Below are 18,017 nucleotides of genomic sequence, written 5' to 3'. Positions count from 1 at the left end.
CCTACTTTCCCAGCCATCCACTGGTTTATTTTTATCTATTTACTTTGAGAAAGAGAATTCAGAACCCACTCAAATCTGATACATGGTAATGCTGAAAATAGGAACTAGCCCTTCAAGTTCTGTGCTCCACTGCTATGCTTTCTCCTGGCTCAAATCTCATTATTTTAGACAATGTGTCACCTGAAATAATTCAAGTGAGAAGAAAATTTCATGCTTAGTAATATTTTGTCTTATTTGTGCTGTACTGTTTTGAGTATTTGATTTCTATGAATCAGCAAAACTAGTCAAATCTATTTGGAAGAGAGGTCTTATCTCTTGAATCATCTATTAAATATCTTTGTGTTTCCTTTTATCTATATCTATAACATTAGCAGACAAATGAACCTCCTGTTTCTATTCATTCCCGCATCACAATGTTTGCTAAACACATGCTATTTAGAAACCAGAACAATCTTCAGTGTGCCCTGTTTCCAAAAGTTTCATGATTCAATAAAGACACTGAAATATGATTAATATCACAAACACAGCTTTCTCTCTCTTTTCACCAGAAATGTGTTGATAGTGAGAAAATAAGGTATTTTATTTAGTTAAATAGCTCAACTAAATCTTTTACTGATGCTGGTTGCATTATCATTCTGAGGACTGACTCTGAGGATCATAGTGTAGTCTGGAATACTTTACTAATCACTTTCTCTTTTGAAGTGCTTGCATATTTTTATGTGAAATAGACTCTACCACTATTTTCCTCTATGTCTTTCGGTCAGGCAATGATGCTTGATCTTAAAAAAGAGTGTTTCTCTTAGTTTTCTTTCTTTCCTTCCTTCTTTCCTTCCTTTGTTCCTTCCTTCCTTCCTTCCGCCTTTCTTTCTTTCTTTCTCTCTTTCTTCCTTTTTTCTGGCCTTCTTTTAATCCTCCCTTGTTTGGCATGTTTACTTTCCCCATGATTATTATCATGCCAGTCTTGGAGTATCTTAAGAAAAAGGATTTTTAAAAATAACCTTAAGTGACTAGAAAATGTTGGGAGGCTAAACCAAAATCTCTATTTTTCTTTAAGTCTTTTTATTTTGTCTTGGTTTTCTTTTGTCGCCTGTCTTGGATTTCTTTGTCCCCAGCTTTCTTAGTAATATAGGCTCTATTCAGACTCAGGTGGTGATAAGAACTCTGGTCTAAATAACAAAAGACAAATAAGAACTTGTTATAATAGATAGATCCACTTTTGAATTTATTTTGAGACTGTGAGAATGTTGCACTTTATTCCAACGAAGAACAAGAAAACAACACTCTTTACTTCATGGCAGTCTCAAAAAATTGTTATTATGTACCTGATTAAAAGGTGTAGGTGGAAAAATGATTAGTTTCATTTATTTGTTTTCAATTTGACCAATGAAAGCACTGTTACCAATGAGATATAATGTTAGAAATTTTTTTTTTTTAAAAAGTATTTTATGAGCATCTCTAGAAGCAAGCTTCCTGTTATGGCATAAATATTTCTTATTCCCTTGAGAAAGCATAACTTCCTCTAAATATTAACAGCTCTTCTAAGGAACAGTAATAGTGTTTTATGATTCCTCTTTTCATTAATATAACATAATGGTTCTTGAGCAAAGAAGGTGAAGAATTTTTGAGACTGAATTAACAGTAATTATAACACAGTTGATCTGATTAAGAAAGCATAAAATAAATGTAGTTACTGAATTTTAAGTTCAATTTTTAGCATTTTATTATTAAACAATGATAATAGCACTGAAATATTTTAAACCTAAACAATCTAACCTAAGTTCAACTAAATCTAGACAACCTAACCTGAATTCAACTAAATCTAGACAATCTAACTTAAGTTCAACTTAGGTTAAAACAAGGGAGGGGTTTAAACTCCCTCCCTTGTGAAATAAAAAAGAGGTTTTTACACTTTGAATTTATTGGTTTCTTCCACCTTAAATTAGGTAATTTGTATTTAGCTAATAAGTTAAAAATGCTTAAATCTTATCTTTACATCTCAATATGTTCTATAAGTTTTTTAGCACTGCACATGTCCAAGTAAGGATTGTAAAATATTTATAAAATACCAGTGATTTTACCTACTTAAAATATCTAAACAAGTTTTAAATGATGAAGTAGATTTAAAGTCTTCAAAAATGCTTAGTGATTTACTGAGATGTTATTTTTGATCTGCATTTTATTTTCTATTTGCCTGTTTCCACATCATAATAAAAATAACTACATGTTTTTTCAATCTTCTTTCTACCTTTGTTTAGTGGTTGTTTAGTACTGTATTTTGGCAGTGTGATACATTGTTTCCAAACTAAGTGATAATACGAAAATTAATTATAGTCTTTTAAAAAAAATAATGATATAACCAAGGAAAAGATGGAATGCGGTAAAGCTATTCATCTAGATAGAAATTAAACCATTATCACATGAACAGAAAAGCATATCTTCCTGTTGTCTGAGGCGGCCACTTATGTGTTCATTATCTCTAGGACTCTGGCAGTTCTTTGCTGCTGGAGGATTCAGGCTTCTGAACTGATGTTATTTCTGGCAGTGTGGCATAAACCAGAACCTTCACTTGAAACTATGGTGAAAGGGCACCAGCTGTTTCTAGAAAAATATGGTTTTGTTCCAGAATATTAATCTATTCCCTTTTAGAATTGTATCTCATTTTCTATTTTCTCATAATGAAACACTGAAGTGCTTTCAAGATCTCATGGTTTATCCTTTTGTACTATGATACTGAGGACAGGTCAAAATAAACAGCATAGTAAAACTATTTGGGTACTCACGATAAATTCACAATCATAATTTTCTGGGTTTTAAGTATCATTATGTTAAGAAAAAAAATCTAAATCTTTATTCCTTGGTTTCTAAGAGGATATTTTAGGTAGACTATAAGGCATTAGTTCAACTTATTGGTTGAAGTAAGTAGAATTAACACATTGAATTTGCAAGTTTTCTGAAATATTTATATTGTTCAAACACCTAGAAAAGAAAAAAAAAAAACTTGGTGACTCAACCAATAAAGCTGATTTATTCTATATCTATCCAACACCTCATTGAAAATATGCACTAGAATAAAGTGTGAGATCAAATATTAGATAAAATTTATTTAATTCTCATATCTGTGATATTTCATTTTTTCACCTAAAACTGATTTTGTAGTAATTTTTTTCCTGAAATATGTGAAGTGAGAACAGAATGAAAATATGAAGTGGTTTGACAAAATAGCTCAAAATATCAATACACATATATTTTGTTTGGCTAATCTTTGAGATTAATTAGTTAAAACTACATTATCAGTTGTATGAGACTGATGTTTTAAAATGCTCCTATATACTCCGCTTCCCCAGAGCCCCACCCTACTAGGGAAAGAGAGAGGCAGACTGGGAGTATGGATCGACCAGTCAACGCCCATGTTCAGAGGGGAAGCAATTACAGAAGCCAGACCTTCTACCTTCTACAACCCACTATGACCCTGGGTTCATGCTCCCAGAGGGATAGAGAACGGCAAAGCTATCGGGAGTGAATGGGATACGGAATTCTGGTGGTGGGAATTGTGTGGAGTTGTACCCCTCCTATCCTACGGTTTTGTTAATGTCTCCTTTCTTAAATAAAAATAAAATAAAATAAAATAATAAAATGTTCCTATATAAAAGTCTATACAATGGTGGTCAGATGGTAGAGCAGGAGGTTAAGCACCACCTGCAGGGGAGTCGCTTCACAGGTGGTGAAGCAGGTCTGCAGGTGTTGATCTTTCTCTCTCCCATCTGTCTTCCCCTCTTCTCTCCATTTCTCTCAATCCAACAATGAACGACAACAACAACAATAATAACCACAACAAGGCTACAGCAACAAGGGCAACAAAAGGGGGGGAAATAGCCTCAAGGAGCAGAGGATTCATGGTGCAGGCACTGAGCCCTAGCAATAACCTTGGAGGCAAAAAATAAGTCTATACAACAATTTCAAAGATATATAATGTGCTTGTAGTTAAGTTAAATTTCAAAGATATATAATGTGCTTGTATTTAAGTAGAAAAATGAGTTTGGGAAGTAAAAAAAAGAAGGTAGAGAAATAAGAAATAAAGCAATAAAAATATACAGACTGACAAACTGTTAAAATTGACACAAAATACTGTATTTGAAGAATAAGTGATACATTGCAATCATTTAAGATTTATGATGTCCATCTGCTCAAATTTTATCTCCTAAGAGTGTGTAAATTTATTTTCCATTTTGATGAATAAACACTAATTTTATTTATTATTCTGTAAAGATAGTTAAGAAATTGAAAGGAAGAATACACTAATAAAAACCTATATACCTTGCTCAAAAAATTAATTTTAAGGGAGTTTGGCAGTAGTGCAGCCGGTTAAGGATTGTGGCACGAAGCGCAAGGACCTGCATAAGGATCCCAGTTCAAGCCCTGGTCTCCTCCCTGCAGGGGAGTCGCTTCACAGGCAGTGAAGCAGGTCTGCAGGTGTCTATCTTTCTCTCCTGCTCTGTCTTCCCCTCCTCTCCCCATTTCTCTCTGTCCTGTCTAACAACGACGACATCAATAACAACAACAATAACAACTACAACAACAACAAAATAAAAGTAACAAGGGCAACAAAAGGGAAAATAAATATTAAATTTAAAAAATTTTAAAGTTAATTGTAATATGCTTATTGAATTAATTATTAAAACTTTGGCATTGTAACACTGTTTAGAAGCACTTAACTCTTATAACTTTAATATACTTTACTAAAATCAAATTAGAGTAAACAATCCAATGTATAAAACATGAAATTAATTTTAAGAAAACAAGTGCATTTACATAATGTCAAGGAGAATGTGTATTATTTTGAAGTTAAAATATAGCAATGGGAGAAAATGTGCCTTTTCCAAAAATTGTTATTCCTTCCTTACTCAAAGCTTCACTTTATACATTTTTTGTCTGTAGCAGGAGTCAATGTCTTTCAATTAGCAAGAAGAAATTACTTATTTAAATTGTAATCATTCTCCTTTAGTTCCTGTTAACTTAATAATCAAAATACCTCTAAAATATATTTCATTTAGCAGCTACTGAATCTCAAAGTTACATATTCAGTAGTAAATCATCTGTTTTGAAGCATTTTTCTTCTTGTCAATGTATTTAAATAAACTAAATGTCATTACTCATTTGATGCAAGATATAGTTATTTAACCAAAGTATTATTTTAATCTAACTATGCTGTTGGTTCCAAGATAAAAGCATAGGAAGAAGTTAAAAATGTATTTTGCATAGATATACAACTACTTCCTTAATTGCCATGTGATTTAGTCAAGTGTTTTCACTGAAATGCAATCAAATACAGACACCAAAAGCAAAACAAACAAACAAATACATAGTCAAATCCAATTATTTTACTCTGGAGATCGCTATTGAATTTTTGCCATATGTATATAGAAGGTGGAAGTTAAACTAATAAAATAGCTTGGAAATGTAACGCAAAATGGCCATCACAGCAACATGCGTGCTTTGGTTAGATTCTGTTATCTTCCTAACTTTCACTTTTAGAAGTACTATTTTTTCACATTCACAATGAAGTACTATGCAACTATTAAAAATGATGAAGTCGGGAGTCAGACTGTAGCACAGCGGGTTAAGCTCAGGTGGCGCAAAGCGCAAGGACCGGTCTAAGGATCTTGATTCGAGCCCTGGCTCCCCACCTGCAGGGGAGTCGCTTCACAAGCAGTGAGGCAGGTCTGCAAGTGTCTATCTTTCTCTCCTCCTCTCTGTTTTCCCCTCCTCTCTCCATTTCTCTCTGCCCTATCCAAAAAAAAAACGACAACAATAATAACTACTACAACAACAACAAAAAGTGAAGTCACCTCCTTTGACAATATTTTGGACAGAAACTGTGAATATCACATTGAGCCATGAAAAGGGACATTGCCCTATGATCACACATCGGTATAATTTAAGAAACAAGAACAATAGGGGAAAGCACACGTTGAAATTTGAACTGGATGTGTTTTGTACCAAGGCAAATGACTGTGGGGCAGAGAGAAAGAAAGTAATGGTATGGATGGACAGTAGCATCCTTGTGCATGATGGAGGGCAAGGGTCAAGGTTGGAGGTGCAAGCGCTTTCCAGATGCCTAGACACACATCATGGAGAGATGAGAAGTTGTACCTACGTGTCAATAACTGTACTGTAAACCATTAACTCCCTGAATAAAATCTAAAAAGGGGTGTGATTTCCACTAATGCACAGTTCAAAGATTCAACTGGATAATTTCAAAATGGGGAATTTAGACATCCCCAATTCCATAGTGTCATGTTGATACAAGTCAGTAGTTTCAAACAAGTTAAAGCAACTTCTAGAAAGGTCAAGAGAATCTGAAAACTAGTTTTACACAGACGAATAAATTCCAGAGGATTCTGTACTTAAACTTTTATTGTTTTTTGTATTTCCTTCTTCTCACACACACACTTGCTCCTTATAATAGTCTTAGTTGCATGCAGCCCTATAAGAATTATATTAGCTGGTGACTTTTCAGTATTTGTCTAATGAATGCAGCATATGTCAAGACTGATAATCTGTTTTGCACCCTTATGAATATTGGCAGCTTCATCTCTTGTTAGAGTTCTGAAATTCACAACACATTCAAAAATAGCTCCTGTCAAGTGTGACAAAAGCTGCAGTTACTAATACCTGCAGGTATACTTTATTATAAAACAATAATACAATTTTTGTCTCCATATATAAAAATATACCTGACTGGGGACAGGTGAACAGGAGCATGCTAGCACACAGGTTACACAATGTGTAAGGACCTAGCCATTTGTTCCCACCTGCTGCAGTTTCCTCTTTTTCTCGCCCTATCTCCCTCTTCCTTCTGACTTTCTCTCTGTCCTAGCAATGTAAGAAAGAAACAATAGATAGAAAAAAGGTCATCAGGAGTAGACAATTCATCATGCAGGCACCAAGCTCCAGGGATAACCCTGGTGGCAATGAAAAAAGTATATAATAATATTTATCTGGCACATATAAAAGGGCTCTGTATATAATAAAAAATTACTATTCAGTCCTTGATCAAAACTGCATATTTTTCCCATCAAGATCCCAAGCATATTTTCAGGAGAATAGAACAAATTCTACAAATGTTTATCTGGTACCAGAAAAGGCGTAGAATTCCCAAAACAATCTTGAGAGAAAAGAACAGACCAGAGGCATCACATTCCCAGATCTCAAATTGTATTATAGGGCCATTGTCATCAAAACTGCTTAGTACTGAAACATGAATAGACATACTGACCAGTGAAATAGAACTGAGAGTCCAGAAGTAAGCCCCAACACCTATGGACATCTAATCTTTGACAAAGGGGCCCAGACTACTAAATGGGGGAAAGCAGAATCTCTTCAACAAATGGTGTTGGAAAAAAATGGGTTGAAACATGAAGAAAAATAAAACTGAACCACTTATATTTCACCAAATACAAAAGTAAATTTCAAGTGGATCAAGGACTTGGATGTTAGACTACAAATTATCAGATACTTAGAGGAAAATATTGACAGGACTCTTTTCTGCATAAATTTTAAAGACATGTTCAGTGAAAGGAATCCAATTACAAAGAAGACTAAGACAAGCATAAACCTATGGGACTACATCAAATTACAAAGCTTCTGCACAGCTAAAGAAACGACTGCCCAAACCAAGAGACCCCTCAGAGAATGGGAGAAGATCTTTACATGTCATACATCAGACAAGAGGCTAATAACTAGAATATATAAGGAAGTTGCAAATCTCAACAACATGACAACAAATAACCCCATCCAAAAATGGGGGGAGGACATGGACAGAATATTCACCACAGAAGAGATCCAAAAGACTTAGAAACACATAAAAAAATGCTCCAAGTCTCTGACTGTCAGAGAAATGCAAATAAAGACAACAATGAGATACCACTTCATTCCTGTGAGAATGTCATACATCAGAAAAAGTAACTGCAGCAAATGCTGGAGAGGTTGTGGGGTCAAATTACAGAAGCCAGACCCTCTACCTTCTGCAACCCTCAACGACCCTGGGTCCATGCTCCCAGAGGGCTAGAGAATGGGAAGGCTATCATGGGAGAGGGTGGGTTATGGGGATTGGGTGGTGGGAATTGTGTGGAGTTGTACCCCTCCTACCTTATGCTTTTGTTCACTAATCCTTTCTTAAATAAAAAATTAAAAAAAAAAAAAAAAAAGGAACCCTCCTGCACTGCTAGTGGGAATGTAAATTGTTCCAACCTCTGTGGAAAACAGACTGGAAACTCTCGGAAGGCTAGAAATGGACCTACCTTATGATCCTGCAATTCCTCTCCTGGGGATATATACTAAGGAACCCAACACACCCATCCAAAAAGATGTGTGTACACATATGTTCCTGGATGCACAATTTGTAATAGCCAAAACCTGGAAGCAACCCAGGTGTCCAATAACAGATGAGTGGCTGAGCAAGTTGTGGTATATATATATAAATGCTACTCAGCTATAAAAAATGGTGCCTTCACCGTTTTAAGCCGATCTTGGATGGACCTTGAAAAATTCATGTTAAGTGAAATAAGTCAGAAACAAAAGGATGAATATAGTATAATCTCACTCTCAGGAGGAAGTTGAAAAACAAGATCAGAAAAGAAAACACAAGTAGAACCTGAACTGGAATTGGCGTATTGCACCAAAGTAAAAGAATCTGGGGTCACCAAAGTAAGACTCTGGGGTGGGTCGGTGGGGAGAATAAAAATCCAAGAAGGATGACAGAGGACCTAGTGGGGGTTGTATTTTTATATGGAAAACTGGGAAATGTTATGCATGTACAAACTATTGCATTTACTGTTGAATGTAAAACATTAATTCCCCAATAAAGAAATTAAAAAATAAAATAAAATACTATTTGACTATTTTAAAAAACGGTCTGTTTATATAATCCATGAATGGGAATGACAACAGTGATCCACTGCTTGTTTTGTTATCATGATTAATGAAAAAAATGGAACCATCTAGCTTATAATGTCTGATATCAATGAGTCTTAAGGTAATGGGTCTGAAATCCATACCCATCCCATAGACTTGATATAATAAAAGAGCTGATTTATAAGGGCATATATTTGAAGTACATAAAATGTTAAAAGTCAATATGACTTCACAGAAGGAAGAAGAATTGGTAACAGAATATACAAGGGGGAAGTTTCACCACTGTTGAAACAGTGCTGCATGTGTCTCTTCCCTATCTCTCTCTCCACCTCTTAATTTCTCTCTGTCTCTGTCTAAATAGTAACAGAGCATTAAAAGTACATTATTCAGAATATGTGGCACTGAAAATTAAAAATATTATAATCACTGCAATTTTTGTAGTGGTACTACTGAAATTATTAACAAGAGAGGAAATATTTTCTTGCCAAGCCTGGTTTCCCTTGTAGAATTTCACAATAAATTCTCCCTTTAAGCTAACACACAATTTGAAATAGTAATAAATGTGATTATTTCTGTGGCATTTTTTAAGTCCAAAATGTCATGTTATAATAACAAGTAATCTAATTCAAAGTGTCTTCGACAAACAAGTTTTTATGTTTGCTATATATGTTAGTACATTTTTTCCTTAGTCTCCCACTACGTGGCCCAGATAAGAGTATACAGACAGAATGATTCCAAATATATACCATTTTATTTATAAATTATTATTTTAATTTAAATGATGATGTTCCAGAATCCCATTTCAATGTGACTAACTCAGAAGAACTCACTGAAAGCTCCCTTTCATAGTCTAGAAAACAGACTACAATAGCTGAATGTGTGTAATATATGCATGAATTCGTATCGCAGGAAACCATCTTCTCTTAATGTACTCTAATTAAAGTAACATTCAAGAAAGGCCTTCTTTTACAGAACTTGGGCAAATACCCTTTGACTCCCTCCACCCCCAAGTAGTGATACCACACCTGAGCTGTGTTATAGTCACAGAATTTGAAGAGCAATATACAGATAGAGTCTTTGACTCCGAAAAACATATATGATGCAAGCTACCAGAAGCAAGTTTCAAAAAGTAAACTAATACTGCCCACTAAAAAGAATTTTGAAAACAAATTTTATTATGTTTCTAATTTTAAAAAAATTATGGAAATAAGATAGCCCACTATGAAATGTTATCCTAAAGATGATGATGTGCATTCATATATTACAGCTGCACACCTCTATCTCTAACCCATTATGTTTAGAAAGCAGTTTCCCCCAGGTGTTACCTGATTTGCTTATCTTAACTATTCTAGACAGTAGTAGAAAACTATTACTTGCATTTTATAGATCATAAGATCTTTTGGTTTAATAGGGGACTTATTTTAGATCCCACACTTCATGGAGTAAGGCAACTGAGGCATAAGCAAAAGTCTTTGAATACTTAACCTAGTAAGTCTTCTTTTAGGACTTCCAAAATAGATACAGAGGAAGTAATGAATGAGTGAACAACTGAAATCATCAATAATTAATTTACTTACTTTGTAGGTATAATCCACCCCCTTTTTTTTCCTGGAGTATGTTAACTATCTTTTCAGCCACTAGGTTCCCAGATGCTAGCAGGATGCAACCAGACTTCCCTGGACAGACAACCCCACCAATGTGCGTTGGAGCTCCACTTCCCCAGAGCCCTTCCCCACTAGGGAAAGAGAGAGACAGGCTGGGAGTATGAATCGACCTGTCAATGCCCATGTTCAGCAGGGAAGCAATTACAGAAGCCAGACCTTCCACCTTCTGCATCCCATAATGATCTTGGGTCCATACTCCCAGAGGGTTAAAGAATAGGAAAGCTATCAGGGGAAGAGATGGGATACGGAGGTCTGGTGGTGGGAACTGTGCGAAGTTGTACCCCTCTTATCCTATGGTTTTGTCAATGTTTCCTTTTCATAAATAAAAAATTTTAAAAAAGACATTTGTGGGAGGGGGCGTGTCAGGCACAGTGGGTTAAGCGCACATGGTGCGAAGCGCAAGGACTGGTGCAAGAATCCTGGTTCGAGCCCCCGGCTCCCCACCTGCAGGGGGGGTCACTGCACAGGCAGTGAAGCAGGTCTTCAGGTGTCTATCTTTCTCTCCCCCTCTCTGTCTTCCCCTTCTCTGTAGATCTTTCCATCCTATCCAACAACAGTAACATCAACGGCAACAATAAGCAATAATGAGAACAACAAGGGCAACAAAATGGGAAAAAATGGTCTCCAGGAGCAGTGGATTTGTAGTGTAGGCACTGAGCCCCAGCAATAACCCTGGAGGAAAAAAAGAATACATTTGTGCCTGTGAGACTTCACCATTCTAAATACAGACATACTCTGTATTTCTCCTTTGAATTTTAAGAGAGCTAGACAGAGGAAGTAGTAGAGAAAAAGTTTAGAGACACCACAGCACAGGTTCAACACAGTACTCGTGTGTAACTGATGGAGATGAACACCGGTGTCCTCCCATATCATAAAGTATGTGTCCAGAGACCAAAAGGGACAGAAGCAGCACATTCTGGTGCAGATGTAGGGGGAAAGGGACCCTTCTTCACTGTTGTCGGGAATATAATTTGCTTCATCCCCATAGAGAACAGTCTAGAGGCTACTCAGAACACCAAAAGTTGATCTACCATATGATCAGGCAATTTCTCTCCTAAGAATTGATCCAAAGAACACAAAACAGTTACCCAAAAAAAAAATCTATGTACGTGTTTGCTGAAAGCTATTTGCTGTTGCTGTGGTATTTCCCTTTCTCTACAGATATACATCTCTGTTTCTACCTGCATTAAAAAGTGGCCAAACAGAGACCCCTACAACTCTTCATCTGCACTATTCCAGCCTTTAAGTTCATAATTACTCAACAACTTGTTTGGCTTTATATGTTAACTCTTTTTCCAGCCACTAGGTTCCAGATGCTACTATGATACCAACCAGACTTCCTGGGACAGACAACCCCACCCACCAATGTGTCCTGGAGCTCCGATTCCCCAGAGCTCCACCCCACTAGGGAAAGAGAGAGACAGGCTGGGAGTATGGATTGACCTGTCAACACCCATGTTCAGTGGGGAAGCAATTACAGAAGCCAGACCTTCCACCTTCTGCACCCCATAATGATCCTGGGTCCATATTACCAAAGGGATAAAGAATAGGAAAGCTATCAAGGGAGGTGATGGGATACAGAGTTCTGGTGGTGGGAATTATGTGGAGTACCCCTCTTATCCTATGGTTTTGTCAGTTTTTCCTTTTTATTAAAAAAAAAAAGTGGCCTGGAGGGTGGTGAGCGGTAGCACAATGGGCTAAACGCACATGACACACAGCACAGGGACCAACTAGCTCAAGGATCCCGGTTCGAGCCCCTGGTTCCTCACCTGCAGGGGGGTAGCTTCACAAGCGGTGAAGCAGGCCTGCAGGTGTCTCTTTCTCTACCCCTCTCTGTCTTCCCCTTCTCTCTCTATTTCTCTCTGTCCTATCCAACAACAATGACATCAGTAAGAACAACAAAAATGATAAACAACAAGGGCAACAAAAGGTAAAAGAAAAAGCCCCCAGGAGCAGTGGATTCTTAGTGTAGGCACAGAACACCAGCAATAACCCTGGAGGAAAAAATTAATTAATTAATTAATTAATTTTTAAGTGACCTGGGACTAGTTTAATCGCATAACTCTGTAGACTCTGCAAAGAGAGAGACAGAGAGTCAGAGATGTAGAGAGAATACTACTCTTCCACTATTTATGATGTTTAAAGTTTTTGTGCCCCTTGTTATGTGATGCTGAAGAATGTTCCCAAGACCTCATGCACACAAGGGATATGTTCAACCACCTTCCAGATAAAAATGGAATATTGTGAATAGAATGTATGTAAAAACAATCCTTGATTTTAAGTTACAGGACTAGACTCTTCAGATTTCTTTGAAGTAACTTGGGGATACAAGGTGAAATTATTAAAGCTGTACCTCTACATGAATTAGTTTGCCTATATCTCAGTGCTCATATTATCAAGAACTGACTTCAATATTAGAAAGTATAGAGGTTATGCATAATTATCAAGCATGTGTTTCATGAACATACTGAGAGTGCCTGAAAATATACTTAACTATCTTCCTAGATAAAAGCCACCTGTTGTATTGCACATATTGATCAAGAGCTACCAGGTCCTAACTGCCTTTGGACCTCCAAGGCTCATTAATAAATGAATGATGTATTATACCGAACGAGTGTTGAGTATGGCCACCAGTTATGATAGATACAGGGTCTGCATTGGAGTAAGCGTCCATATTAAGAAATTTGTGTATAGTTTATATAATTGATATGTACATATATGAATTAGAGACATACAGGACTAGTTGGCATTAAGTATAGTAGCTACTGAGAAGATGACATTTAAGCAGAAAACTTCAAAAACATCAAGGATTGATAGAATGCCAAGGTAAGGCTCCTTCTAAGAAGAATGTGTTTTGTATGTTTGAAGATTAAAATACATTTGTTGAAACAAAGGGAAATGAGTGAGATGACTGGGAGATGAAATGAAAGAGAGCACTAAAGCCCTGCAGACTACTGAATAGCCTTTAATATTTACTTTGGAAAGATTAACCCAGAAAGCATTCAGTTATGCTAACTAAAATAAATCTTTTTATTAAAGCCATGTTTGGGCACTAATAGGAAATGCATGAGCCTTAAAAGGTAAGACACTTTTTTTTTTCTTTACACTCATCGGAGTTGCCTCCGTTGGCTAGTACAGTGGCAAAGATACTCTTAAAATATATGAATATAATGAAATTCAGATACTACAAATATTTGACATACTTCACTAATGAGTGCTCTGTAGTCTTGGTTTCTGGAAATAATTCATAGAGACCATGAAATTTGATGGAACAATAATAAAGTATGTATATATAAAGCAACTAGGACTAGAGAAACCATCTCCAAATAGAACACATCATTGCAAAGAAACAATTTAATACTTTTAAATATATGTACAAATGTACGGATATATGGAGAGAAAGAATGATATTCAGGGGGAAAAAATCCACCACTAGAAAGTTCAGATGAATTGTTTATGCCAGAGTGGAATATTTTAATTTAAGTCAACCATTTTAATTTTTAAGCATCTTGTTTATTTCTGTGATAAAGTGTCAAATAAAAGCACTGCTGAGTTCTAGCATATAACAGTGCTAGGGGTGAAAGCTGTGACCAGTGGGGACTCACACATAAAAGTCTGCTATGATATTTTTGAACTGTCTCCTTGGCCCTGACAAGTCTTTTAGCAAATTATATTAGTCATCCTTAAATATTCATATTTCATAGAGCCAACAGAACATGTGTATATGTGCATATATACACATGGGGAATGGCTTATTTTAAGGAATTGATTTCTGTAATTGTGGAGAATCTGGAGAAACTGAAAAGTCCAAAGAGTTCATAATCTGCAGAGTAGGTTAACAGGCTAAATAGACAGAAAATAGCTGTAGTTTGTGTCTAGAAACAACTTTTTTTTTTATGGGAAAAAGTCATTATTGCTATTCACACCTTCAATTGACATAATGATGTCTACCACATAATGGAGGGCTATCAAATTTACTCAAAGTTTACTGATTTAAATGCTAATATCATATAAAATACCTTTCACAATACTATCTGGAATAACGTTCTATCAAAGGGGTAGGTATTTAGAGTATTGCTTTCTAGATGATATTAGAGTTTCATCTCATTAAAAAAACTAGCAACCATTCTTCAGTGTAATATTTTAGTACAGTTAACCATGATTCCAAATATATATTTAACTCACAAACTCCATTTCTTTTTATTTTTTCCTTTTAATGTTTTATTTTTTTTAATGATTCCTGAGATAAAATTCAGTGTCTCACACCTATAATCTACTACTAAGTTATTTCTTAGGCCTCATTTTTTATTTTATTTTTATGTGTGAGATAGAGATAACATCTTTTTAGCCTTGATACTTTCAAGAAAACAGTTTTCCTATGAGATTTATTTATTTATTTGTAAAAAGGAAAACTTGGCAAAACCATAGGATCAGAGGGGTACAACTCCACACAATTCCCACCACCAGAACTCCCGTATCCCACAACCTCCGTTTCTTTAACATCAGTCAATACCCTACCATAGTCTTCTGGAATTACCTTCGAAGAGTCACCATGAATAATTTGAATGTTAATGAACATGTTTCAGTATTATGGACTTTATACTTCCTTCTTATTGATAATCAGTAACTGAAAGTCTATTATCTCCATATCCTTTATGGAACCTTTGTTTTCTCATTTTTCAAGAATTGGAAGATTTCTCCTCTGTATGAACCCAAAACCAGTATCTTTTCATTGGATCAATTGGATTTTCTAGCTAATTGGAAAAAAACTACTTTTCCTCTCCCCCAAACACCCTGATATTGTAGAGTACTTTCTAAACTGTCTATATATATAGACAGTTTAGAAAGTATGGCTCCTCTCTTAAAGAGACTCAACTGTATTTCTTTTCTGTTTCTACAATATTTGGGATATTAATTTATTGTGTGGACTGAGGAAATTTCTTTTTTTTTTTTTCTGTCTCACTACTTAGTTCACAATCCTTAACCACTGACAACCATGTATCTTACAACTGATTATACTCACAGGGTCCACTTACAATAGAAGCATCTCCAAGATTAGTTTAGCTCAATTTGTACATCAAGAATACCTTAAATTCAACAAATGTGGCTAAAAAGAGAGTTAACATACAAAGCCAAGCATATTGTTGAACAATCATGGACCTAAAGACTGGAATAGTGCAGATGAAGTGTCGGGGAGTATTCCCTGCATGCTCTTGTATACTTTTGCTTTCAGGTTTCAGATGCCAGCTAGATGCTGACCAGACTGCCCTGGACAGATGACCCCATCAATGTGTACTGGAGCTCCGCTTCCCCAAAGCCCCACCCTACTGGGGAAAGAGAGAGGCAGATTGGAAGTATGGATCAGCCAGTCAATGCCCATGTTCAGCGCGGCAGCTATTACAGAAGTGAGAACTTCCACCCTCTGCAACCCACAACAACCCTGGATCCATACTCCCAGAGAGATAGAGAATGGAAAGGCTATCAGGGGAGAGGATGGGATATGGAGATCGGGTTATGGGAATTGCGCGGAATTTTACCCCTCTTATTCTATGGTTTTATTAATGTCTCCTTTCTTTTTTTTATTTTTTATTTAAGAAAGGATTAATGAACAAAACCATAAGATAGGAGGGTACAACTCCACACAATTCCCACCACCCAATATGATAGCTCTCTCTCACAGAAACTGGTGTATATCTAGGTTATGGGACTTTGTTAGAAAGTGAACCACCTAAAATGAAATTAGAGTGTACTATAAAAGGAAAGGTCTCACCCAAGTAATGAAGTTGAAGGGTTGTCATTCCACACGTGAAGTCTCTGGACACAGTCTGAAGTGAAGCATGTTGAGGTGGCAATCGTTGCGTTGGTTAGGTTGTGATCGGCGGATGCAATATTATTTGGTATGGATTGGGAGAGGCATAAGGGAAAGTGGGCCCTATCCAAGGGTTCCAGGACTGGGGGAAGTGGGGGCTCTATAGTGGAGATGTGAGGTTCCTGCTGTCTTAGGGTTCAAAAAGACAATCGATAGTTAATGTTATCATCACATTATTTGGTAATTGGGTTAACTTTGAAAAGTCCTTTTGTTAGGGTTTGCTGTACCCAGTATTTTGTATATAGCTGTGCTATTGGATGCTTCTGATCTACTTGGTCTAGGCTTTTTAGAGAGTCCGCATATCAAATACACAGCCTATATATTAAAAAGATTCAGTTTGTGTTTTGAGAAACTTTGAGACATACAACTGAATTTTCCCCTCTCATATTAATTAACTACTGGTTTATATGTCTACATTTTGCTTGGAGTGTACATAAACACCATTCCCACCACCAAAAGACTGTGACCCATCCCTCCCACCCACTCCCATCCCCCACTGGCCCAGGAAGCTGCATGTCTACCCCTCACCGCAGGGTTTTTACTTTGGTGCCCTACTTACAATTTAGTCTGGTCCTGCTTTTAGTTTCCCTTTCAGATCTTCTTATTCAACTTCTGTTGATGAGTGGGATCATCCCATACTCATCTTTATCTTTCTGACTTAGTTCACTTAACATAATTCCTTCTAGCTCTGTCCAAGATGGGTCAGAGAAGGTGGGTTCATTGTTCTTGATAGCTGCATAGTATTCCATTGTGTATATATACCACAGCTTTCTCAGCCACTCATCTGGTGTTGGGCACCTGGGTTGCTTCCAGGTTTTAGCTATTATGAATTGTGCTGCTATGAACATAGGAGTACACACCTCTTTTTGGTTGGGTGTTATGGAGTCCTTGGGGTATAACCCCAGGAGAGGAATTACTGGATCATATGGAAGGTCCATGTCTAGCCTTCTGAGAGTTTTCCTTTCTTAAAAAAAATTTAAAAAAGAAAAACATTTCACCTGGAAAAAAAATTCAACAAATGTTTGTTGCATTAAATTATATAGTATTAGGGGATTCTTTTCATGATAAGGGATGGCTTGACATATGCACTTAGGTTTCTTTATTATAAATATTAAAAGTTTGAAATTGATTCTTTTTATGCCTGACTACCTGTTCAAAATTCATTTCTCAGAGATATACAAAATGTGACTTCAAATGTAGCCTACACATAATGTACTTCTATATAGTTTTCTAAATACATCTGAGAAATAATGCACTAAATTAGAGGGGGGGAATCTATCTATACACACTGTTGAAAAGCAAATTGTAACTTTACATAAACATAAATCATTGTAGTGTTAGTTTTGCAAATTTAGTCATTTTCATAAGAAATTAAATTTGATCTGGACCACTTATCAAACTGTCAGTTCTATTCATGTAAATTAAATGTAACTTGCGCTGCCTGAACATGATGATAAAATTACTTATTAAGCTTTCTTTATATGGCAACTAAAGTTTAAAGTTCTAAAAGCTCTCGAGGATAATTTTATATTAAGATGCCACCCAGGACACAATTAAAATTTTATGTACAC

The 18,017-nt window shown here is 36.1% G+C and overlaps 1 protein-coding gene across 4 annotated transcripts in view; it reads right to left on the bottom strand.

Annotated features, from left to right (window-relative positions):
- The window catches only part of PCDH9 (protocadherin 9), a 1,042,490-nt gene that overhangs the window by 269,484 nt on the left and 754,989 nt on the right, over positions 1–18,017 (bottom strand). The window lies entirely within an intron of this gene.

This window comes from Erinaceus europaeus, chromosome 5 (genome assembly GCF_950295315.1).
Source record: "Erinaceus europaeus chromosome 5, mEriEur2.1, whole genome shotgun sequence".
In the NCBI taxonomy this organism is placed as follows: Eukaryota; Metazoa; Chordata; class Mammalia; order Eulipotyphla; family Erinaceidae; genus Erinaceus; species Erinaceus europaeus.
The sequence above is the reverse complement of the archived record's forward strand: the minus strand, read 5'-3'. Positions and strand labels throughout refer to the sequence as shown.